This window comes from Scyliorhinus torazame, chromosome 31 (genome assembly GCF_047496885.1).
Source record: "Scyliorhinus torazame isolate Kashiwa2021f chromosome 31, sScyTor2.1, whole genome shotgun sequence".
Classification (NCBI taxonomy): Eukaryota; Metazoa; Chordata; class Chondrichthyes; order Carcharhiniformes; family Scyliorhinidae; genus Scyliorhinus; species Scyliorhinus torazame.
This window is the reverse complement of record NC_092737.1, coordinates 10,093,502-10,119,964: the sequence shown is the minus strand read 5'-3', so window position 1 is coordinate 10,119,964 and position 26,463 is coordinate 10,093,502. Positions and strand designations below refer to the sequence as shown.

Below are 26,463 nucleotides of genomic sequence, written 5' to 3'. Positions count from 1 at the left end.
TGGCTCTGGAGGGAGGCGAGTAGAGGGTGAAGGGAGATTGGAGCGAGGGGGAGAGGGGGGAGCTAAGGTGTCTGAGGGGGCGGAAAGATGAAAGATGGGACAGTGTTACCGGCTGGGAGCTCAGGCCTCCAGCCGGCGGTTGCCTGGTGACATGAGTGAGTGACTTATTAACCGGGGCGGGGGGGGGTTGCTAGCTGCATCAGAAGCTGACACAGTTTTACCTGGTCCAGCAGCGAACGCAACGGGCCGCTCCCTCGTCCCCAACGGAGAAACCTAACAGGCGTTTAAGACTGGACGGCGTGCCCCCCCCCCTCCCCTCCCCCCCCCCTCCCTCGTCCCCGTCCCCGGACAGGAACGGGACAGTGAGAATCGGGGAGGGGCAGGGTGGGGAAACGCTGGAATTCTGCCTGGAAGACGGCCCGTGTTGCCAAACCCGTGAGTACGCTGGGCTGTAACTGTGTCCTCTTGGGCGGGGTAACTGTGTCCTTTATGGGTACGGTTGGTACCCATGAACCAGGGGCTGGTTTAGCACACTGGGCTAAATCGCTGGCTTTGACTGCAGACCAAGGCCCCCGAACAGGCGCCGGAATGTGGCGACTAGGGGCTTTTCACAGTAACTTCATTGAAGCACACTTGTGACAATAAGCGATTTTCATTTTATTCATTTAAAAAAAGGAATGGCTTCACGGTTGAACGGGCGGGTGTTGCAACGGGCTTTCTGCTTGAGAACTGCTCACCCCCCCCCCCCCACACACACACACACCACCCTGACCCTGGCACGCTCCCGCTCGCTGGTAAGGACAATGTGGGTGAGCCCTGGCCAGCACTGCGGGCAGATGCAAGTACAGGCCCCCATCACTGTCAGTGAGTTCCCTAGTGGGGGGGTCGGCGGTGGTGTGAGGTGAGTCATTTTTAAGAAAAGTTGACGAGACAAGCGCAGCGGAGATGCGACGATCTTGCGTCTCGGCAGAGGTCTGTCTATCCCTTCCCCTCCTAATCTATCACACGCACACTGCAATGGCCGACTGTTAGCCAACAGTCCCGGAACATGTGCACAAACGCCCCCAAAATCCCAACTGCAGGCCAAGAAAGAAATAACTGGCATTTATATAATGCCTTTCGCACCCTCGGGGCGTACGCGGGAGAGTTTAGGGACATTGAAGTACATTCTGTAAGAACAGGGGAGCCAATTTGTGCGCAGCAAGCTCCCACAAACAACAATGTGATAATAACCGTATAACCTGTCCATTTTGAAGTGATTTTAAGTTGAGGAGAAATATTGGCCTCAGGACACTGGTGGGGAGGAATGAGCGGACTCTCGGATGCCCGTGTCTGAACTCACTCGAAGGTGTTCGCCCTTCACACACTCAGTCCTGCTGACTCACGTTGGCTTCGAGTGACGTTGCAATTTTAACCTTCTTGTCCTTGCTTTTCGATCCTTTGCTGGGCCTTTGCCAGTTCCCTCACTCTGTAACCTCCTCCTCTCCCTCAATCCTCCACGTTTGCCGCACGCCTCCGATTCCAGCCTCTTGAGCACCTTGATGGGCCGAATGGCCTCCTTCTGCACTGTAGATTCGATGATTCTATAATTTCCATCGGTGCGCCTCCAGCTGCCTGGGGGCCCTGAGCTTTGTAACTTCCTCTGTAAACCCTCTCCACCTCCCTCTCGCTCTCTCTCCACCTCTCTCTCTCTCTCTCTCTCCACCTCTCCACCTCTCTCTCTCTCCACTTCTCTCTCTCTCTCTCCACCTCTCTCTCTCTCTCCACCTCCCTCTCTCTCTCTCTCCACCTCTCTCTCTCTCTCCACCTCTCCACCTCTCTCTCTCTCCACTTCTCTCTCTCTCGCTCCACCTCTCTCTCTCTCTCTCCACCTCTCTCTCTCTCTCTTCACCTCTCTACCTCTCTCTCTCTCTCCCTCTCTCTCTCTCTCCTCCTCTCTCTCTCTCTCTCTCCACCTCTCTCTCTCTCTCTCTCAACCGCTCTCTCTCTCTCCACCTCTCTCTCTCTCTACCTCTCTTTCTCTCTCTCCACTTCTCTCTCTCTCTCTCCACCTCTCTCTCTCTCTCTCCCCCTCCTCCTTTTAAGCTGTTTTTAAAAATCGACCTTTGATCAAGCTTCCAGCTGCCTGTCCCGAAAGCTCTCCTCATGTAGCTCACAGTCAGGGTTATCTGACAATCGCTCCAAACAAGCATCTTGGGGACAGGGTACTGTGTTAATGGCGCTATTTAAATGTAGGTCATTGCCGGTTTACTGCCTTCCATTTAGCTGCTGTGAATCTCTCTCTCTCTTTCTCTGTCTCTCTCTCTTTCTCTGTCTCTGTCTTTCTCTCTCTCTCTCTCTCTGTCTCTCTCTCTTTCTCTTTCTCTGTCTTTCTCTCTCTCTCTCTCTGTCTCTCTCTCTTTCTCTTTCTCTGTCTCTCTCTCTTGCTATCTCGGTCTCTCTCTCTCTGTCCCTCTCTCTCTTTCTGTCTCTCTCTGTCGCTTTCTAGTCTGGGCAGCACGGTAGCATTGTGGATAGCACAATTGCTTCACAGCTCTAGGGTCCCAGGTTCGATTCCGGCTTGGGTCACTGTCTGTGCGGAGTCTGCACATCCTCCCCGTGTGTGCGTGGGTTTCCTCCGGGTGCTCCGGTTTCCTCCCACAGTCCAAAGATGTGCAGGTTAGGTGGATTGGCCGCGATAAATTGCCCATAGTGTCCAAAATTGCTCTTGGTGTTGGGTGGGGTTGCTGGGTTATGGGGATATGGTGGAGATGTAGACCTTGGGTGGGGTGCTCCTTCCAAGAGCCGGTGCAGACTCAATGGGCCGAATGGCCTCCTTCTGCACTGTAAATTCTATGAAATCTAGTCTCTATCTCTGTCTGTCAGTCTCATTCTCTGTCTCTCTCTAGCTCCCCCTCTCTGTCCCTATCTCCCCCCCCCTCTCGCTCTGTCCCTCTCTCTCTCTCTAACTATGTCTCTATCTGTCTCTCGATCTCATCCTCTCTGTCTCTCTTCCTGCCTCTATCTCCCCATCTCTCTCTGTATCCCTCTCTCTATTTCTGTGTCTCTATCTGTCTCTCTCTACTTCCCTATGTGTTGTTCCCCTCTCTGTCTCTGTCTCCCTTTATCTCCCTGCCTCTATCTTCCCCTCTCTCTCTGATGGGGGCCCTGATCGAGGTGAATGATGAGGGACAGAGATAGGATGCATAGGAAGAACCGTTCCCCTCAGTGGAGGGGTCATGAACCAGGGGGCGGGGATTTGAGGAAAACCTTTTCCTCCAGAGGATGCTGGGAGCCTGGAACTCTCTGCCTGAAAGTGTGGGAGAGGCGGGAACCCTCACAATATTTGAGAAGCATTTAGATGAGCGATTGAAACTCCGCAGCAAACAAGGCTACGGACCAGGGGCGCGATTCTCCGACCCCCCGTCGGGTCGGAGAATCGCCGTGGGCTGGGTGAATCTCGCCCCCGCCGTGTCCCGAATTCTCCGCTACCAGAGAATCGGCGGGGGGCGGGAATCGCGCCGGTCGGCGGGCTCCCCCCCCGGCGAATCTCCGGCCCGCGATGGGCCGAAGTCCCACCGCTGTCAACCCCCGGCAGCCGGCGTGGATTGAACCGCCTTCCGTACCGGCGGGAGCAGACGGCGCGGGCGGGCTCCGGGGTCCTTGGGGGGGGGGGGGGGCGTGGGGCTATCTGGCTCCGGGGGGTGCCCCCACGGTGGCCTGGCCCGCGATCGGGGCTCACCGATCCGCGGGCGGGCCTGTGAATTTTTCTTCTGCCTTCGCCATGGTCTTCACTGGCGGAGGCGGGAGAGACCCCCTCCCCTGCGCAGGCGCGGGGATGCCGTGAGCGGCCGCTGACGCTCCCGCGCATGCGTCGTCCGGCGAAGACCTTTCGCCGTCGGCTGGCGCGGCGCCAAAGGCCTTTCCCGCCACCCGGCGGAGCGGAAACCACTCCGACGCGGGCCTAGCCCCTCAAGGTGAGGGCTTGGCCCCTAAAGGTGTGGAATTCTCCGCACCTTTGGGGCGGCCCGACGCCGGAGTGGTTCCCGCCACTCCCTCACGCCAGAACCCCCCGCCCCGCCGGGTAGGGGAGAATCCCGGCCCAAGTGCTGGGAAACGCGATAAGAGTAGAGAGGGGCTTGATGGACGACACACACATGATGGGCCGAATGGCCTCTTTCTGTGCTGGAAGACAGGGTTCAGGCAACCGGGCAATGTGCACAGTAGGATCCCGCAAATCGCCATCGGTTGAGGCAGAGATGCTCAGCACAAGAGAGGGTACAGGAAAAATCTGCTTCAGATGGTGGTCATCTGATCGTAACATTAACCTCACACTGCAGACAGAGGCCTCAATTTAACAACTCGCCTGAAAGACAGTGCAGCACTCTCTCAGTACTGACCCTCTGACAGTGCGGCACTCCCTCAGTACTGACCCTCTGACAGTGCGGCACTCCCTCAGTACTGACCCTCTGACAGTGCGGCACTCCCTCAGTATTGATCCTCTGACAGTGCGGCACTCCCTAAGGACTGACCCTCTGACAGTGCGGCACTCCCTCAGTATTGACCCTCTGACAGTGCGGCGCTCCCTCAGTACTGACCCTGTGACAGTGCATCACTCCCTCAGTACTGCCCCTCTGACAGTGCGGCACTCCCTCAGTATTGATCCTCTGACAGTGCGGCACTCCCTAAGGACTGACCCTGTGACAGTGCATCACTCCCTCAGTACTGACCCTCTAACAGTGCGGCACTCCCTCAGTATTGATCCTCTGACAGTGCGGCACTCCCTAAGGACTGACCCTCTGACAGTGCGTCACTCCCTCAGTACTGACCCTCTAACAGTGCGGCGCTCCCTCAGTACTGACCCTGTGACAGTGCATCACTCCCTCAGTACTGCCCCTCTGACAGTGCGGCACTCCCTCAGTACTGACCCTCTGACAGTGCGGCACTCCCTCAGTACTGACCCTCTGACAGTGCGTCACTCCCTCAGTATTGACCCTCTGACAGTGCGGCACTCCCTCAGTACTGACCCTCTGGCAGTGCAGCACTCCCTCAGTACTGACCCTCTGACAGTGCAGCGCTCCCTCAGTACTGTCCCTCTGACAGTGCGGCACTCCCTCAGTACTGACCCTCTGACAGTGCGGCACTCCCTCAGTACTGACCCTCTGACAGTGCGGCACTCCCTCAGTACTGACCCTCTGACAGTGCTTCACTCCCTAAGTACTGACCCTCTGACAGTGCGGCACTCCCTCAGTATTGATCCTCTGACAGTGCGGCACTCCCTCAGTACTGACCCTCTGACAGTGCGGCACTCCCTCAGTACTGACCCTCTGACAGTGCGGCACTCCCTCAGTACTGACCCTCTGACAGTGCAGCACTCCCTAAGTACTGACCCTCTGACAGTGCGGCACTCCCCTCAGTACTGACCGTCTGACAGTGCGGCACTCCCTCAGTACTGACCCTCTGACAGTGCGGCACTCCCTCAGTACTGATCCTCTGACAGTGCAGCACGCCCTCAATACTGACCCTCTGACAGTGCGGCACTCCCTCAGTACTGACCCTCTGACAGTGCAGCACTTCCTCAGTACTGACCCTCTGACAGTGCAGCACTCCCTCAGCACTGACCCTCTGACAGTGCGGCACGCCCTCAATACTGACCCTCTGACAGTGCGGCACTCCCCTCAGTACTGACCCTCTGACAGTGCGGCACTCCCTCAGTGCTGACCCTCTGACAGTGCAGCACTTCCTCAGTACTGATCCTCTGACAGTGCGGCACGTCCTCAATACTGACCCTCTGACAGTGCAGCACTCCCTCAGTACTGACCCCCTGACAGTGCGGCACTCCCTCAGTGCTGACCCTCTGACAGTGCAGCACTTCCTCAGTACTGACCCTCTGACAGGGCAGCACTCCCTCAGTACTGACCCTCCCACGGCAGAAATGGAAAAGTATTTTTTAAAGCAAAATAATGTTTATTCTATGAACTCAAGTTAACCTTTTTAAAACATACAGTGAACATCTTAGAAACCATCAATTCAAATACAACCCCCAAAGAATACAACACTAAGTAATCATTAAGCTGTCCTTTTAACATCCATAAGACTTAACATCCATATGGCAGGCCAGCAGCACGGTTCAATTACCGTACCAGCCTCCCCGAGCAGGTGCCGGAATGTGGCGACTAGGGGCTTTTTACAGTAACCTCATTGAAGCCTACTTGTGACAATAAGCAATTTTAATTTAATTAAAAAAAACCTTTAAACAGAAGCACATCAGGTTAAAGTCACTACTGAGAGCAGTTATTAGTTTTAAATCACCATATGATCGATTTACAGTCTTTAGCTTACAGAACGAGAGACTCATACACCTTCTGGCTGTGACTGCAGCTATCCAGCTCTGAAAACGAAACTAAAATACACCCTGCAGCAAAGAGCTTAAAACGAAAGTAAAAAGCTGACAGACAGCTCAGCTCTACCCAGTCTCTGACATCACTGCAGTAGTAAACACCCATTTCTTAAAGGTACTCTCACTACAGATATTTATATACACACCCATTTATAAACACCCATTTCTTAAAGGTACTCTCACATGACATAGAACATAGAAAATACAGCACAGAACAGGCCCTTCAGCCCACGATGTTGTGCCGAAACTTTGTCCTAGATTAATCATAGATTATCATTGAATTTACAGTGCAGAAGGAGGCCATTCAGCCCTTTGAGTCTGCACCGGCTCTTGGAAAGAGCATCCTACCTAAACTCAACACCTCCACCCAACACCAAGGGCAATTTGGACATTAAGGGCAATTTATCATTGGCCAATTCACCTAACCCGCACATCTTTGGACTGTGGGAGGAAACCGGAGCACCCGGAGGAAACCCACGCAGACACGGGGAGGACGTGCAGACTCCGCACAGACAGTGACCCAAGCCGGAATCGAACCTGGGACCCTGGAGCTGTGAAGCAATTGTGCTATCCACAATGCTACCGTGCTGCCCTTGAGAACAAATAAATCTACACTATATCATTTTACCGTAATCCATGTACCTATCCAATAGCTGCTTGAAGGTCCCTAATGTTTCCGACTCAACTACTTCCACAGGCAGTGCATTCCATGCCCCCACTACTCTCTGGGTAAAGAACCTACCTCTGATATCCCTCCTATATCTTCCACCTTTCACCTTAAATTTATGTCCCCTTGTAATGGTTTGTTCCACCCGGGGAAAAAGTCTCTGACTGTCTACTCTCTCTATTCCCCTGATCATCTTATAAACCTCTATCAAGTCGCCCCTCATCCTTCTCCGCTCTAATGAGAAAAGGCCGAGCACCCTCAACCTTTCCTCGTAAGACCTCCTCTCCATTCCAGGCAACATCCTGGTAAATCTTCTTTGCACCTTTTCCAAAGCTTCCACATCCTTCCTAAAATGAGGCGACCAGAACTGTACACAGTACTCCAAATGTGGCCTTACCAAAGTTTTGTACAGCTGCATCATCACCTCACGGCTCTTAAATTCAATCCCTCTGTTAATGAACGCGAGCACACCATAGGCCTTCTTCACAGCTCTATCCACTTGAGTGGCAACTTTCAAAGATGTATGAACATAGACCCCAAGATCTCGCTGCTCCTCCACATTGCCAAGAACTCTACCGTTAACCCTGTATTCCGCATTCATATTTGTCCTTCCAAAATGGACAACCTCACACTTTTCAGGGTTAAACTCCATCTGCCACTTCTCAGCCCAGCTCTGCATCCTATCTATGTCTCTTTGCAGCCGACAACAGCCCTCCTTACTATCCACAACTCCACCAATCTTTGTATCGTCTGCAAATTTACTGGCCCACCCTTCAACTCCCTCATCCAAGTCATTAATGAAAATCACAAACAGCAGAGGACCCAGAACTGATCCCTGCGGTACGCCACTGGTAACTGGGATCCAGGCTGAATATTTGCCATCCACCACCACTCTCTGACTTCTATCGGTTAGCCAGTACGTTATCCAACTGGCCAAATTTCCCACTGTCCCATGCCTCCTTACTTTCTGCATAAGCCTACCATGGGGAACTTTATCAAATGCCTTACTAAAATACATGTACACTACATCCACTGCTTTACCTTCATCCACATGCTTGGTCACCTCCTCAAAGAATTCAATAAGATTTGTAAGGCAAGACCTACCCCTCACAAATCCGTGCTGACTATCCCGAATCAAGCAGTGTCTTTCCAGATGCTCAGAAATCCTATCCTTCAGTACCCTTTCCATTACTTTGCCTACCACCGATGTAAGACTAACTGGCCTGTAATTCCCAGGGTTATCCCTAGTCCCTTTTTTGAACAGGGGCACGACATTCGCCACTCTCCAATCCCCTGGTACCACCCCTGTTGACAGTGAGGACGAAAAGATCATTGCCAACGGCTCTGCAATTTCATCTCTTGCTTCCCATAGAATCCTTGGATATTATCTTGACATCTCCCCCCCAAGAAAAAAAAACCCATCAACTTCAAGATGGTTTCAAGGCTTTGCTGGCTGGAGTCAAGGGGTCGGAATGCTCTGCAATTGCAGTGTCAGATCACGCTCCACATTGGGTGCAGTTTATGAACATGGAGATAAGTATGTTAGCAGGTCAGCTCCGGAGGGAGGCAGCGGCAAGGGAAATTCTTCAGGTGAGGAATAGGGCAGGGAAGTTGGTGGTGGCCCCAGTGCTGATTAACAAGGTTTTTGAGGAGTTTTATGAGAGGTTGTACAAGTCAGAGCCACTCGGAGGAGACCGTGAGATGCAGGAATTTCTCGATGGGTTGGAGTACCCGAGGCTAGGGGAGGGGGACAGGGCTACATTAGAAGGAGCAATAGTGGAGCAGGAGATAAAGGATGCGATTGGGAGGATGCAGTCTGGGAAGGTGGCAGGGCTGGATGGGTTTCCGGTGGAATATTATAAAAAATTCAAGGATAGGTTGGCACCCCTGATGGTGGGGATGTTTGAGGAGGCGATAGGGAAGGGGGTGGTGCCGCAAACCTTGGGGCAGGCATCGATTTCCCTGTTACTAAAAAAAGATAAGGATCCGACGGAGTGTGGGTCGTATCGGCCCATATCACTTCTGAATGTGGACGTAAATGTGTTGGCGAAGGTACTGGCGGGTAGGCTGGAGGAGTACCTCCCAAAGGTGATAGGGGAGGATCAGACGGGGTTCGTGAAATGGAGGCGGCTGTTTTCGAACATTAGGAGGGTTTTGAACGTTGTTATGGCACCGGCGGAAAGAAAGGAAACAGAGGTAGTTGTGGCATTGGACGCCGAGAAGGCATTTGACCGGGTAGAATGGGGGCACCTGATGGCAGTGCTGGAGCGGTTTGGGATTGGACCAAGGTTTGTGAACTGGGTAAAGCCATTATACAAGGAAACGAAGGCGAGTGTCCGCACAAATAATATCAGTTCGAGATACTTTTCTCTCCACCGTGGGACGAGACAGGGATGTCCCCCCTGCTGTTTGCACTTGCGATTGAGCCGTTGGCCATCGCATTGAGATGTTCGGGAGCATGGAAAGGAATAGTGCGGGGGGGATAGAGCATAGGGTGTCCTTATACGCCGACGACTTGCTGCTGTATGTGTCGGAGCTGAGTGCGTCGATAGGAGGAATATTGGAGCTACTGCGGGTATTTGGGTCTTTCTCGGGGTACAAGTTGAAGCTGGACAAGAGTGAGTACTTTGTGTTGTCTCGGCCGGGGGTGGGGGGCAGGGGTGGGGGGCTGCCATTCCGTAGGGCAGGGACTCATTTTAGGTATCTGGGGGTGCAGGTTGCCCGGGAGTGGGGGAGGCTTCGCAGGTACAACATCACTAGTTTGGTGGGGAGAGTGAAAGCCGATCTGGCAAGGTGGGACGGCCTTCCTCTGTCACTGGCGGGTCGGGTACAGGCGGTTAAAATGAATGTGTTGCCGCAATTCCTGTTTATTTTTCAATGCCTACCGATTTTGTCAGGGAGATTGAGGGAAGGATTACCTCATTCATATGGGGAGGGAAAGTGGCCAGAGTGAGAAAGGTGCTGCTACAGAGGGGAAGGCAGGCAGGGGGTTTGGGTCTCCCGAACTTGTTGTACTACTACTGGGCGGCGAATGTGGAGAAGGTGCGGAGCTGGGTCTGAGGGGTGGATTCTCAGTGGGTCAGAATGGAGGAGAGTTTGTGCAGGGGTCGGGGCTGAAGGCACTTGCAACAGCGCCGATCCCGATAGCTCCGGGGAAATACTCGGTGTCTGGTAATAATAGCTTCATTGACAATCTGGAGGCAGTTTCGCCAACACTTCGGGTTGGGGGTAGGGTCAAGGGAAATGCCGATTCGGGGGAACCACAGATTTGAGCCAGGGAGGTGGGATGGAAGTTTTCGGAAATAGGAAGAGAAGGGGATTAAGACGCTAAAAGATTTGTTTCTTCGGGGTCGGTTTGCAGGATTGAGGGAGCTGGGAGCGAAGTATGGGCTGGAGCAGGGAGAAGTGTTTAGGTACATGCAGGTTCGGGATTTTGCCAGGAAGGAGGCACAGAGCTTCCCAGAGGAACCGGCCTCCACATTGCTGGAGGAGGTGTTGACGACAAGGGGACTGGAGAAGGGGGCAGTGTCAGCGGTGTACGGAGCTATTCTGGAAGAGGATAAGGCACCACTGGAAGGGATTAAGGGTGACTCTGGGTAATCCCTGATTCCTTTTTGTCATTTGTTTATGTAAACATGTGGGCTGATGTTTGGGGGTTGGTGGGCGGATGGGACCGTTGTTATTGTTATGGGGATTGACATATCTTGCTGACTGTTGTTTATTGTTGATGGGTGTAAATGTGGGAGAAAATGTGAAAAAGGAGGAGAATAAAAAAAATAAAAATAAAAAATAAAAACTTCAAGATGGTTTCATTTTTCACCTTTTCACTATCCTTTAAGAAATGCACACAGTAAATATACTTTTGGTTTAAAACAACACAAGCAAACAGGTGTAATAATATAGTCCATTTTCTTTCTTCTCCCTCCAACTGGAATCCCTCATGATTGACAGTCTCTTTGAACAAGAAGGTCTCTGCACGATCCGTCCATTTCTCTACGTCTCGGCATTTCTCTTTAAAGTCAGATACTTTAGTCCAATCTGATCACAGAGTCCCTTGTAATACCACAGGAGCATTGGTTATCACAGCTTTCAGGCAGTCAAATGCCTGTTGAAAGTCCGCTGTCCACTGACATTTTTGACATTTCTTCAGCAAGTCTATCAGTGGGGCAACCACACTACAAACATTTTTCACAAATGTTCGATCAAATCCACTCATGCCAAGAAATCGCAATCAAACAACATCCATACAGACTAAACCCTTTAAAATTGACACAGGTTAACAAAGAGATTGAGAGTATGCTTACAAATGGCATAATTGAAGTGGGTTGCAGCCAATGGACCTCACCCATAGTGATGGTACCTAAACCAGACGGTACCCAACGGTTGTGTGTGGACTATAGAAAGGTTAATGCAGTTACAAGAATGGACTCTTATCCTATCCCACGTTTGGAGGATTGCATTGAGAAAGTGGGACAATTAGCTTTTATTTCCAAATTGGATTTACTTAAAGGTTACTGGCAAGTGCCTTTATCCGAAAGGGCGAAGGAGATTTCAGCTTTTGTGACTCCAGATGGTATATACCAATTCAAAGTTTCAACGGTTAACTAACAAAGTTGTTTCAGGATTACCCAATTGTGCGGTATACATCGACGATGTGGCAATTTTCAGCCAGACATGGGCAGAACATTTAAAACATCTGATGGAGTTATTCGATCGACTTCAGGAGGCGGGTTTGGTGATAAACCTAGCCAAAAGTGAATTTGGAAAGGCCCAATTCACTTTGCTTGGCCATACAATTGGACAGGGTCGAATGGTCGCACGGGATGTGAAAACAAAAGTTATTGAGGAGGTTTCAATACCCTCGACACGACGGGAAATAACGCGAGTTCTTGGCATGAGTGGATGTGATCTAACATTTGTGCAAAAGGTTTGTGATTGCTCCACCGATGACTTGCTGAAGAAGCGTAACAAATTCCAGTGGACAGCGGACTTTGAACAGGCATTTGACTGCCTGAAAGCTGTGATAACCAATGCCCCTGCGTTGGGGAATTACAAGGGACTCTGTGATCAGATTGAACTAAAGTATCTGACTTTAAAGAGAAATGCTGAGGCGTAGAGAAATGGATGGATCGTGCAGAGACCTTCTTGTTCAAAGAGACTGTCAATCAAGAACGATTTCAGTTGGAGGAAGAAAAACGAGAAATAAAATGGACTATATTATTATACCTGTTTGCGTGTGTTGTTTTTTGAAATGAAAAAGTATATTTACTGTGTGCATTTCTTAAAAGATAGTGAAAAGGTGAAAAATGAAACCATCTTGAAGTTGATGGTTTATTTTTTTCCTTGGGGGAGGTGTCATGTGAGAGTACCTTTAAAAAATGGATGTTTATAAATGGGTGTGTATATAAGTATCTGTAGTGAGAGTACCTTTAAGAAATGGGTGTTTATTACTGCAGTGATGTCAGAGAGTGGGTGGAGCTGGGCTGTCTGCCAGCTTTTTATTTTCATTTTAGGCTGTTTGCTGCAGGGTGTGTTTTAGTTTCGTTTTCAGTGTTGGAGCTGAAGCCAGACAGAGCAGGTGTACTGCTGTTCTCTCTGCCATCAAAAGACTATCTCTTGATCATTTGGTGAATTCAGAATTATAAATGTGCTCAGTAGTGAATGTAAACCTAATGTGCTTCTGTTGAAAGGCGTTTCTTCTGTCTTCTGGATGTTGTTTGGGAAGTTATTAAGGATTACTGAGTGTTGTATTCTTTGGGGGTTGTATTTGAATTGATAGTTGCTAAGATGTTCACTGTATGTTTCAAAAAGGTTAACTTGAATTCATAGAATAAACATTGTTTTGCTTTAAAAAATACTTTTCCATTTCTGCTGTCCCACACCTGTAGAGTGGGCCGTGTGCTCCCCATACCACAATCTAGTAAAAGTTGTGGGTCAAGTGAACTCCATGATACACTTTGGGGTTCTCTAAACCCTGGCCCGTAACAACATACGGGCACACACACCAACACAGACACACAGTTAGACACACACCAGACAGACACACACACATAGACGCAGACACACACAAACAGACAGACACACACACATAGACGCATACACACACAGACTGACACTCAGACACACACACAGACATACACATGCACACATACACAGATACACACGCATACAGATATACACGCACACAGTGAAGCATGCGGACATACACTTATACAGACACAGACATACGTATACCCATAAGCACACACATACATATGCACGCACACATATACATAAACACACACATGCACACTCGGTAACATATGCACACTTAAACACATGTGCACACACATGCACCACACATGTATGCGCATGTGCACACATGTACACATGCATAGACCCACACATGTGCATACACACGCATGCACACACTGCACATACATAATAATAATAATCTTCATTGTCACAAGTAGGCTAACATTAACACTGCAATGAAGTTACTGTGAAAAGCCCCTAGTCGCCACATTCCGGCGCCTGTTCGGGTACACAGAGGGAGAATTCAGAATGTCCAATTCACCGAGCAGCACGTCTTTCGGGACTTGTGAGAGGAAACCGGAGCGCCCGGAGGAAACCCACGCAGACACGGGGAGAATATGCAGACTCCGCACAGACAGTGACTCAAGCCAGGAATCAATCCCGGGTCCTTGGTGCTGTGAAACAACAGTGCTAACCACTGTGCTACTGTGCCGCCCATCATGCATGCACACTGATGTATATGCGCCATCCACAAACACACATGCACACATAAATACACACACACATAAACGCACACACAGGTGCACACACAGACACATGCATACACATGTACGTGCATACACACACCACACACATGCATGCACACACATGCACAAGCATACACATGCATACACACATGCACTGTATGCACAGATGTGCACACAGACACACACACACATGTACACTTACATGTAAACACATATAGACATGCACTCATACACATAAAGCTATATGCACACACGTGCGCAAACCAGCATATGCACACATAGACACATGCACGCACTCTATACACACACACATGCACACACGTACAAACATAAATACAAACATACACATCCACACACACATACATGCACACACACACACACACACACGTGTGCACACACACATACACACAGAAATTAACTAGAAAAGTTGAAATGGAGAATGAGAGAAAGGGGTTAGATGGGAGAAATAGTTTAGAAGATTGGAGTAGAACATTACAGCGCAGACAAGGCCCTTCGGCCCTCGATGTTGCGCCGTCAGAATGTCAGAAGCACCATCTGCAAATCTCTTCTGCAATTTGGCTGTATGCTAGCTCGCGATCAAGAATCAGAGCGTTTTGTGTGAGATTTGCACACTTTGCAATTGTGGGGAGCCAGGCGGCGAAACGGTTGCTGTGATCTGGACCCTTGTCCCTTTGTGGAGATTTCTGAGGTTATTGGTTAACCAGCGAAAACCATGATGTCCCGTTAGCCATTTAACCAGCGGGTCGGGGAAGGACTGGCAGTACTCCGTGAATGCCCGGAACTACAAGCTCCTGCACTTGTGATGTTTTGAAAACAAAAATGAACTCTGATCGGCAAATCGTCACGCCATGGTACAGCAGGAGGTGAGCCGATTGGTGAAGGCTCCATCATGTGACTTCTTCTCACCCCCCCCCCCCCCCCCCCCAACTCATCCTCACCCAAACATAGAACATACAGTGCAGAAGGAGGCCATTCGGACCATCGAGTCTGCACCGACCCACTTAAGCCCTATCCCTGTAACCCAATAACCCCTCCTAACCTATTTTGGTCACTAAGGGCAATTTATCACGGCCAATCCACCTAACCTGCACATCTTTGGACTTGTGGGAGGAAACCGGAGCACCCGGAGGAAACCCACTCACACACGGGGAGAACGTGCAGACTCCGCGCAGACAGCGACCCAGCAGGGAATCAAACCTGGGACCCTGGCGCTGTGAAGCCACAGTGCTATCCACTTGTGCTACCGTGCTACCCATAAGGGTATTGAACCATTTAAAACCTTTAACCTTGCCTGGGCCGCGGACATCACTGGCAAGGCCGCCATTTGCTGCCCAATTCTAGTTAACTGCGGGGTCTGGACTCACGTGTAGGCCAGGCCGGGGTAAGGGGGCAGATTTCCCCTCCCTAAAGGGGACATTAGTGAACCAGGCGGGTTTTCACCACAATCGATGATGGTTGTAATGGTCACCATCGCTGAGGCTGGTTTTCAATCCCAGAGTTTGAAATTCAGCCTATTTTCTAAATTTATTGAAGTTCAATCTCGCCAGCTGAGGTGGGATTTGAACCAGTGTTATTAGGGCATTAGCCAAGGCCTCTGGATTACTAGTGACATTACCACAACGCTACCATTTCTCCACACTGTAGTATAGTGGTTGTCATGGAATCACAGAGTCGTTATGGAGCAGGAGGAGGCTATTCGGCCTATCGTCTCTGTACTGTCTCTCCAAACGAGCATCGTGACTCAGTGCCACTCCCCTGCCTTTTCCCCGTAACACCTTGCACCTAGGGCGGCATGTGGCGTAGCGGTTAATAATAATGATCGCTTATTGTCACAAGTCGGCTTTAATGACGTTACTGGGAAAAGCCCCTAGTCGCCATATTCCGCCGCCTGTTCGGGAAGGCCGGTACGGGAATTGAACCCGCGCTGCTGGCCTTGTTCTGCATTACAAGCCAACTGTTTAGCCCATTGTGCTGAACCAACCCCGGGTTAGCACTGGGATTGCGGGGCTGAGGACCCGGGTTCGATCCCGGCCCTGGGTCACTGTCCGTGCGGAGTTTGCACATTCTCCCCGTGTCTGCGTGGGTCTCACTCCCACAACCCAAAGATGTGCAGGGTACGTGGATTGGCCACGCTAAAATTGCCCCTTAATTGGAGAAAAAAATAATTGGGTAGTCTAAATTTATTTTTAAAAACTCCCTGCACCTTGTTTCTATTCAAATAATCATCGCATCCCCTCTCGAACGCCTCGAGTGAACCGGCCTCCCCCACACTCCACAGGCCGCGCATCCCAGACCCCATTCACTCGCTGGGGGGCGGGGGGCGGGGGGAGGGAGGCTTTTCTCAAATCGCGTTTGCTTCTTTTGTAAATCACTGTAAAACCTGTGCCCCTCTCGTTCTCGATCCTGTTACGAGGAGGAAACAGTTTCTCCCGATCTACTCTGTCCAGCCCCCTCGTGATTTTGAACATCTCTATCAAATCTCCTCCGTCTTCTCTCCGAGGGGAACAGTCCCGACCTCTCCCAATCGATCCTCATCACTGAAGTTTCTCACCCCCGGAACCGTTCTTGTGAACCTCTCCTGCGCTCTCTCCAATGTGTTCACATCCTTCCGATAGTGTGGCCCAGAACTGTACACAATATTCCAGCTGAGGGCTAACTAGTGTCTGGTGTAAGTTCAGTGTAACCTCCTTGCTCTTGTACTCTCTGCCCCTATTAATAAATCCCAGGATACTCTCTGCTTTATTCACTGCTCTCCACCTGACCTGCCCCCTTCAATGATCTCTGCACCTGGACACCCTTGTCCCTCTGAATCTGTACACCCAGATCCCTCTGCACCTGTACACCCAGATCCCTCTGCATCTGTACACCCAGATCCCTCTGCACCTGTACACCCAGGTCCCTCTGCACCTGTACACCCAGGTCTCTCTGCACCTGTACGGCCAGGTCTCTCTGCACCTGTACACCCAGATCCCTCTGCACCTGTACACCCAGGTCCCTCTGCACCTGTACGGCCAGGTCCCTCTGCACCTGTACGGCCAGGTCCCTCTGCACCTGTACACCCAGGTCCCTCTGCACCTGTACACCCAGATCCCTCTGCACCTGTACACCCAGGTCCCTCTGCACCTGTACACCCAGGTCCCTCTGCACCTGTACGGCCTGGTCCCTCTGCACCTGTACACCCAGGTCCCTCTGCACCTGTACACCCAGATCCCTCTGCACCTGTACACCCAGGTCCCTCTGCACCTGTACGGCCAGGTCCCACTGCACCTGTACACCCAGGTCCCTCTGCACCTGTACGGCCAGGTCCCTCTGCTCCTGTACACCCAGATCCCTCTGCACCTGTACACCCAGATCCCTCTGCACCTGTACACCCAGGTCCCTCAGCACCTGTACGGCCAGGTCCCTCTGCACCTGTACGGCCAGGTCCCTCTGCACCTGTACACCCAGGTCCCTCTGCACCTGTACACCCAGGTCCCTCTGCACCTGTACACCCAGGTCCCACTGCACCTGTACACCCAGGTCCCTCTGCACCTGTACGGCCAGGTCCCTCTGCTCCTGTACACCCAGATCCCTCTGCACCGTACACCCAGGTCCCTCTGCACCTGTACGGCCAGGTCCCTCTGCACCTGTACACCCAGGTCCCCCTGCACCTGTACACCCAGGTCCCTCTGCACCTGTACGGCCAGGTCCCACTGCACCTGTACACCCAGGTCCCTCTGCACCTGTACACCCTGATCCCACTGCACCTGTACACCCTGATCCCTCTGCACCTGTACACCCAGGTCTCTCTGCACCTGTACACCCAGATCCCTCTGCACCTGTACACCCAGGTTCTTTTACTGGGATGTGGCTGTCGCTGGCTTGACCAGTATTTGTTACCCATCCCTAATTGCCCCTTGAGAAGGTGGTGAGTGAGCCACCCTCTTGAGCCGCTGCAGTCCCCGAGGTTTAGGTACACCCACTGTGCTGTTAGGGAGGGAGTTCCAGGATGTTGACCCAGCCACAGTGAAGGAAATGCCGATATATTTTCCAGTCGGGATGGTGAGTGACTCGGAGGGGGACCTCCAGGTGGTGGGGTTCCCAGGCATCTGCTGCTCTCGTCCTTCTAGATGGTAGAGGTGGTGGGTTTGGATGGTGTTGTCTAAGGGGCCTTGGCGAGTTACTGCAGTGCATCTTGTAGACGGTACACACGGCTGCCACTGTGGGTTGGTGGTGGAGATGGTGAACGTTGAAGGTGGTGGATGGGGCCGGTCAAATGGGCTGTTTTGTCCTGGAAAAATTAATTATTAAATAAATCTGGACTGGAACACCGAGAAACAAACGCATTGTCATAAAAGCAGCTCACGAATGTCCTTCAGGGGAAGGAAATCTGCCATCTTTACTTGGTCGGGCCTACTTATGATTCCCGACTCACAGCAGTTGACCCTAAAATGACGCTAAGCCATTCGCTGTACAACGTTCTCAAGGATGGGTAATAAATGTTGGCCTTGCCACTGAGGTCCATACCCCATAGACAATGTTTTTCTTTTAATTCTTGCACTGAGGAACTGTAATTCATTGACAGGTGAGAAAACGAACAGTGAGTGAGGCCTGCTCCAACAGGCCCCAAGGCCCGAGTGAACTCTGACCAGGAGAGAGGATTCTTGCCTGTATGTTGGACAGCCCTTCCCAATTCATTCTCAGGATGTGGGAATCGTCGGCAAGGAAAGCACCCTTCGCCTGTCCGTGGTGGGCTGTGTCAGGCCTCCTCAGAGGGCGGTTATTAGGGTGGGACTGGGATTATGGGCCCTGCAAGAAATCAGGTTTCTTTGCATGTAAAGTGGATTTTTCCGACAAGCTTCGTGGTGTTACGGGTACCTGTTTCAGATCTCCAGGTTATTTTAAGAGTTGAATTCAGATTTTCTGAATGGTGGTGGGATTTGAACTCTTGAACTTTAGCCCAGGCCTCTGGATTAGAAGACGAGTGAACATAAGTACGAAGTCACTGCGCCCTTCGAACCCACTGGGCTGGATTCTCCGATTCTGCGGCTATGTCCACAGGAACCATCTGGTCTTACGACCAGAAAGTCGGCGCCGCCCCCACACCGATACTTAGCCCGATGGGGGGCTAGCAGCCCCCGGCTTTACCTGTGGATACGGCCGCAGACTGGCCGACCCGCATGTGCACGGACCCGGCTTGTCAGATGCCCCCCTGTAACCCCCCTCGCCACCCCCAGACCACCGCCCACCAGTGCCCCCAGCCCCCGCCGAAGCTCCCCGACTGTGGCGGCGCTGGGTCCAGTCCGCAGCCGCCACGCGAGGGTCCCGGAAGGTGTGAGGACACGCGTCCCACACTGTCGGGAAGTCAGTGTGGTAATACCAGGTATTGCAGTGCCTGAGAGGGGGATGCCCATTGGCTAGACCTAGGAGTCTACCATTGGCTAACGCACATAGCTCCGCCCTAAGAGGCGGGGTATAAGAACCAAAGCCGTCCCAGCAGCCTTCACTTTCTGTATTGAAGCTGCTGGGTACAGTCCTAGCTGATTAAAGCCGATTAGTATGACTCACCTTGTCTCACGAGTCATTGGTTGTGCATCAGTCGACCCATCGGGGGCGGAGCATCGGGGCAGGGCCTTAGGTCACGTCCTGAGGCCGCCCCAATGGCGTGCGGCGTGCTCCTCGAGCATCGGAAAAACGGCGCCGCTCCCCGATTCCATCGTAAAGGTGGATTCTCCGCCCGATCGCCGAAAACGATTTTGGCGTTGGCAATCAGAGAAAATTTTAGAATATCTTGGAAAAGCACACACCTTTTCTTCAATGTCCAGGAATTTCTCAGTTTAGTGACATTGGGCAACTCAAATAGAATAAGCGAGGCGTTTGAAACAATTAGCGTGCAGGAATCCCAGAATTCCTGGAAAATCTGGTCACTTGGTTTTCATCTCTCTGAGGATTTTTCAGTTGTCGCTGCGTTTGAACCCAGGTTTTGGATGCGAGGGGGAGAATCCAAATTGGTATTTTGGCAAAATAGGTGGGAACGAGGGAGAAAGGCCACATTGTGAGATTGCCATGAATTTCAACTTATTATGGAAATTAAAGAACACTGTGCATGTGTTTGTGTGAGTGTGTCTGCGTGTGTGCGTGAGTGTTTGCATGTTTGTCTGCATGCGTCTGTGTGCATGTGTCTATGTGTCTGCGCGTGTGTACTTGCGTGTGTATGTGTGTGCACGTAACTGCACGCGCATGTCTGCATGTATGTCTGCGTGTGTGTATGCCTGTGTGTTTGCGTGTGTGTCTGCATGTATGTGTGTGTCTGCATGTATGTGTGTGTCTGCGTGCGTGTGCATGTGTGTCTGTGTGTTTGCATGTGTATATGTGTGTGTGAGTTTGCGTGTGTGCATGTTTGTGCATGTGTAAGTGTGTGCATGTGTGTCTGTGTGTAGGTGTGTGTGTATATGCATGTCTGTCTGTCTGTGTGAGACTAATCCCACTTTTAGTTTACCTTAGAGTAAGTGAGGCTTCTGTATCGATGCAGGGCAGTAAGCCAAGATGGAGAGAGACAAACACAAGGAAAAGCAGACAGAAGAATTGATAGTTAGATGAGTGTGAGAGAAAGATAGAGCAAGCGAGAGATTATATGATAGGTAGAATGAGTGTGAGAGACAGAGATAGAAAAAAACAGGAGCAAGAGAGAGAACAACATAAAAAGACCAATAGCTTATGATCTATTATTACCACTTGTCAGGGTCATCAAACAGTTACACTAACATTGACTGAGATATCCAGTGCTGGTGGAAGTCTTGTCCAATCAGTCAAGGGAAAGGGGTAATATTTTTATCAGGTGGAGGCAGAGTCACATTCAGACTGGTAATAGATGGATTGAGCCTTTGTTGCTAGGCCCCATCTCTCCTCCCCAAATTCTGACTGAGCTTCAAAATTGAGAGGCAGAACTAGGATTGCTTTCCTGTGAAAATCGATTAAGGGGTGTTCGAACTGATGTTTTTAAAAATGATTAGAGGATTGAGGGAGAGAAGTATTTCCTCCTGACCCCCCCAAAGCCTGTCCATCATCTACAAGGCACAAGTCAGGAGTGTGATGGAATACTCTCCACTTGCCTGGATGAGCGCAGCTCCAACAACACTCGAGAAGCTCGACACCATCCAGGAAAAAGCAGCCCTGCTTGATTGCTCCCCTTCCACAAACATTCACTCCCTCCACCACCGATGCACAGTGGCAGCCGTGTGGACCGTCTACAAGACTCACCAAGGCTCCTTAGACAGCACCTTCCAAACCCACGACCTCTACCATCTAGAAGGACAAGAGCAGCAGATACCTGGGAACCCCACCAGCTGGAGGTTCCCCTCCAAGCCACACACCATCCTGACTTGGAACTAATTCGCCATTCCTTCATTGTCAAAACTCTGGAACTCCCTCCCTGACAGCAGAGTGGGTGTACCTACACCACAGGGACTGCAGCGGCTCAAGAAGGCAGCTCACCCACCGCCCTCTCAAGGGGCAATTAGGAATGGGTAATAAATGCCGGGCCCGGCCAGAGACGCCCACATCCCGTAAATTAAATTTAAAAAAATTTTAAACTCACTCCCCCCAAAAAAACTGTTGAGGCTGGGGATCCAGTTGAAAAATTCACAAATGTGACTGGTAGGTTTTTGTTGGGCAGAAGTTTTAAGGATGACTAAGACGGGCCGATGGAGTTAAGATACAGGTCAGCGGTGACGTCATTGAATGTTGGAACAGGTGCGAGGGCTGAATGACGTTTTTCCGTTCCCAGGCTTCGGCCTACGCGGATAGTTTATTTCACACATTTTTAGTCAATAATATTTATCGGTCCAACAAATTATTACAATTATTGGGTGAATAGGAAGGGAAATTGGAAGCTAATCGAAGAACAATTTACACAGGCCCAAAGGAAATGTTGGTACGCATTGGAAGATATACCGTTGCAAAATAAAATGGCTCCCTTTCGGGTAACTATGGGAACCTTGGTGCCAGACCTTGGAATGTTGAGGGCAAAACAGAGAAAATGTGCATTGTGAACTGTGAGCATGGGAAGGCGGGATTTAAATTAAGTGTGTGGTACCGTTGCCATGGAGGTGTTCCCAACTCGAGTCGGACGTATTCCTGGCGGCTCCGTCACGTGACCGCCTACCCCTAACAGCTGCTCCTGCCATTGGTTAGCCATCCCGCCTATCCTCGCGACTCCCCTCCCCTCTCGCAGCAATGATTGGATGAATCTTGACCCTCAGTCAAACAGCTCGGGGGCGATTCCCCAATATGGAGTCAAAGTGTTCGCGCCGTCGTGAACGCCATGGCATTTCACGACAGTGCAAACCGGGACCGGGTCGACCGATTCTGGCCCCCACAGGGGACCAGCACAGCGCTGGAGACGGTTCACGCCGCTCCAGCCTCCTGGCGCCGCGCCAACCCGCGCATGCGCGGGGGTATTCTTTAGCGCGCCGGCCCCGACTCGGCTCAACCCAGCCGGAGAATCGGCGGCCCCGCCAATTCCAGCGGCCGGCGGCAGCGCAAATGGTGCCGATTCTCCGCACCTCGGAGAACCGCGTGCCGACGTCCGGACGTCGTGGCGCGGTTGCAGTGTATCTCCGGCACGGTGCGGGGATCGGAGAATCGCCCACCTCATGTCGGAAGTTCATATAATTAATTAAAGCAAAATTGTTGACGGCATTTTATAAATAAAAATACAATCTTTCAATTCCCCAATGGTTTTCCTTTCTCCCTGTCTTCGTTTCCTGGCAACCCTATGATCGATGGCCTACCGACGATTTAAGATGATGGGTAAAAGGGGGAGATGGGGAGAATTGTTTTTAAACGCAGCGAGTTGTTGCGGTCTGGAAGGCGCTGCCTGAAAGCGCGACGGAAGCAGATTCAGGAGGAACTTTCAAACGGGGACTGCAGAATACTCGGAAAGGAGAAGGGCTGTGGGGGGGGGGGGGGGGGGGTGGAAGGAGCCGATGGGCGCAGGAGAAGGGTGGGGCTAAGTGTCTCTTTCAAAGAGCTAGCACAGTGAAGAGGGCCCAAATGACCTCCTGGAGTGCTGGTCGATGCTGTGATCCTGGGAGGTACCACCGGAGCATTCTGAGCGGGAGTTCAGTCAGGAGCGAGGCGTTAACTGTTGGAGTTCGAGGTGTTGAGATGATTGAGGGACGAGATGGGCGGTGGAAAGGATTGTTTTTGGAAGGAACAAGAGACGGAAGGATGTCAGACAGGTACTGCACGATCTAACTCGCAGATATGTGTACATTGTTTAGATTGCTCTCTACCTGCGTGAATCTCCAGCCCTGAGACGTTTGTGTGAACTGTTTACACTTTCAGTCTCCTTAATGAAGGATGAGCTGTAGTAACCCTCACGTGACCCAGACGCACTCCAAATTATCTCCCCATGGGACCCGTGAAATATGAGCTCCCTGCTAGTGGGCAGAGGTCCATTCGCTGGTGCTCATAGAAATCACCTCATAAAAGCTGGCTCAGAGTGGGACTGGCGAGATCTGTAGTCCCGATTGGAAAATGAGGACTATAAGCCGCGTGGCAGCCTTTACTTTTGTTGTTGAATTAAACTTCTTTTGGATTTACCTTCTCGGGCCTCCTCAGCTTTTGTAGGGGCATACTTGTATTGGGCAAAGGTCAGGGGAGGTTCACTAGGTTGATTTCTGGGATGAAGGGGTGACCTATGGGAAACAACTGAGCAGGTGAGGCCTTCACTCATCGAAGTTTAGAACTTTTTTCCCTGGGACCCAATTTTACCAGCCGGCCGACCTTCGCGACCCACGCCGGCTGACCTTCGCGACCCACGCCGGCCGACCTTCGCGACCCACGCCGGCCGACCTTCGCGACCCACGACGGCTGACCTTCGCGACCCACGCCGGCCGACCTTCGCGACCCACGACGGCCGACCTTTGCGACCCACGCCGGCCGACCTTGATGGCCCATGCCAGCCGACTTTCCTGACCTGTGCCGCCTTTTCACTTACCTTTAATGTGACAGGTGATCCTGATTGGTCCTCACAATCTCACTTGCTTTGTCATTCAATGTTACATCTCTGCAGAGCGGCACAGTTGTGCAGTGGTTAGGGTTAGGGTTAGGGTGAGGACCCAGGTTTGATATCAGCTCTGGGTCACTGCCCGTGTGGAGTTTATTCATTCTCTAAATGCTAAGGACTTCAGCTGACGATTTAAGTTATCGATGCATCCCTTGAAAAAAAATCAAGAGGTTTGTCCTTGAACTCGCCATGCGTAGTCTTCAAATGCTTTTGAAGTTTTGAGGGTTTTAAATTTGCCAGTGCTTCCCTGCATATAACACAATGGGCGTTGCATCCCGATTTGAATTGGCACAATTAACAAAGCCACACCTCGGGGCGGCACGTGGCGCAGTGGTTAGCACTGGGACTGTGGCGCTGAGGACCCGGGTTCGAATACCGGCCCTGGGTCACTGTCCGTGTGGAGTTTGCACATTCTCCCCGTGGATTTCACCCCCACAACCCAAAGATGTGTAGGGTAGGTGAATTGGCCACGCTAAATTGCCCCTTAATTGGAAAAAAAATAATAATTGGGTACTCTTAAATTTATTTAAAAATAAATTAAAAAAACAAAGCCACACCTCAAGAAATCATCTTTATACTGCTTTGTTCCCGATTTCAGTATTTTCTTTGTTGGCTGCTCACCAAGGGCCCAGGAGCTCTTTACAGAGCCAACACTAGCACTGCTTTGTCCTGCCATGGACTCTCCTGGGTAGCTCCCTCCAGGCAGATTCAGTTGTGAGACCCTGGTCTGTTTGTGGCTCTGGCCCTCTCTTCCTTGTTACAAAATAATCCAGCTTCAGTTCTTCATAGTTCCTTGAAAATGGAGGAATCTCTCCTCTGTGATTTTGCACCAGAAGCGCAGAGTACAGGGCGGGTAAGGTCAGTGTCCGTGAAGGGCGCCTGGTCTGCTCTCTGCTGCCTCTTCTGGCTGGGAAACTGCAACGTTCCATTTAAAAGCCGGTCGCGGTAAGCATTCTCGATTTTAAAAGCTGGCCGCGCCCATTGGGTGCTTCTCCCACGATTGGGAATTCGTGACGCACCCGACAGCCGCCCTCGGGTCGCGACCTGCAGTGTGAAAAACCCTGGTTTAGAAGAATGAAGGATTGAAGATTTTGATGCTGAGAGGGTGTTTCCCCTCTTGGGGGCATCTAGAACTGTGGGGGGGAGGGAGGGGTACAATTTAAAGTTAAGCGGCGGGATCTTTGGTGCCTCCCGCCGCATGTTCCACGGAGAGGAGGCCATTTACCGGCTACGGGATCACCTGGCTCTGCTGTTGTTAACGGGTTTCCTGTTGAATGCACGCCCTTCCGCAGGGAAGACCGGCTTTGTGTGCCTTAGGCGGAATCGGAAGACCCCCCCCCCCGGCGGGGCAGAAGTACCCCCAGGCATGAACAGCTGGAAAATTCCGGTCTCAGGGTGTTCCATTTAGGATGGAGAGGAAGAGTGGCGAACCTTTGGAGTTTCTTTCCTCCGAAAGACTGGGTCATCCAACATATTGAAGACCGAATTAGAGAGGTTCTTCTTCTTCAAGGGTGTCGAGGGTTTTGCCGAGGGGGGGGTCGTTGGAGACAGGAAAATGATGTTCGGGCAACAATAAGATTGGCCGTGGTCTTATTTAAATAGCAGAGCGAGGGATTGAATGGCCAACCCCTCTAATGGTCATTGGATAGACATATGGACGATAAGGAAATAGTGTAGATGGGCTTTAGAGTGGTTTCACAGGTCGGCGCAACATCGAGGACCGAAGGGCCTGTACTGCGCTGTAATGTTCTATGTTCTATGTTCCACACGGACAGTGACCCAGAGCCGGGATCGAACCTGGGACCTCGGCGCCGTGAGGCAGCAGTGCTAACCACTGCGCCACCGTGCTGCCCTAGATCACTTCTAACTTCTAAATTCTATTCAGCAATAAATTCACTGACCACCCCTCACAGGCACAGAATAGTTAAAGCACAGGTGGCCATTCAGCCCATCAGCGATGCAATCTCCCGCCTCCTCCTCGTAACCCTGCACATCCTCCTTTCCAGAGAGTGATCTAATACCTCTTTTGAAAGCCTCGATTGAATTTGCCTCCACAACGCTCTCAGGCATCGCATTTCCGATCCTAGGCCCCCGCTGGGTGGAAAAGTCCTCTCCTGTCTCCACTAATCCTTTTCCGATGACCTTAAATTGGTGCCCTCTTGTTCACCATCCTTCTGCACAGTGGGAACCTTTTCTCCCGGCCTACTCCAACCAGAACCCATATAACTCTTTCAACCTTCTCTTCTCCTCGGAAAACTGTCCCAATCTGCCTAATCAAAGCTCCTCACCATCAGAACCATTCTCGGGAATCTTTTCTGCACTCTCTCTTACCTTCACATCTTTCCTGAAGAATAGTGCCCAGACTGGATCTAATATCTAGTTGAGGCTTAACCAGTGTTTTGGACATGTTTTATACAAATTTCACCTCCTTCCTGCATGTAATTAAAAAGGCAAATGGAATGTTAGCGTTTATTGCAGAAGGACTTGAGTAGAGAAGTGTCATTGCAATTGTATCATTTGTTGGTGAGACCACATCTGGAGTATTGTGTCCAGTTTTGGTCTCCTTATTTGAGGAAGGATGTGG

General features: G+C 51.2%; 1 protein-coding gene across 1 annotated transcript in view; it reads left to right on the top strand.

The window, feature by feature from the left end:
• Window positions 1-333: 333 nt before the first annotated feature.
• Window positions 334-26,463, top strand: part of LOC140404665 (P2Y purinoceptor 3-like) — a 44,399-nt gene continuing 18,269 nt past the window's right edge. The window contains exon 1 of the mRNA XM_072493304.1: window positions 334-435. The gene's annotated coding sequence lies outside the window, so the exon portion shown is untranslated. The remainder of the gene's footprint in view (window positions 436-26,463) is intronic.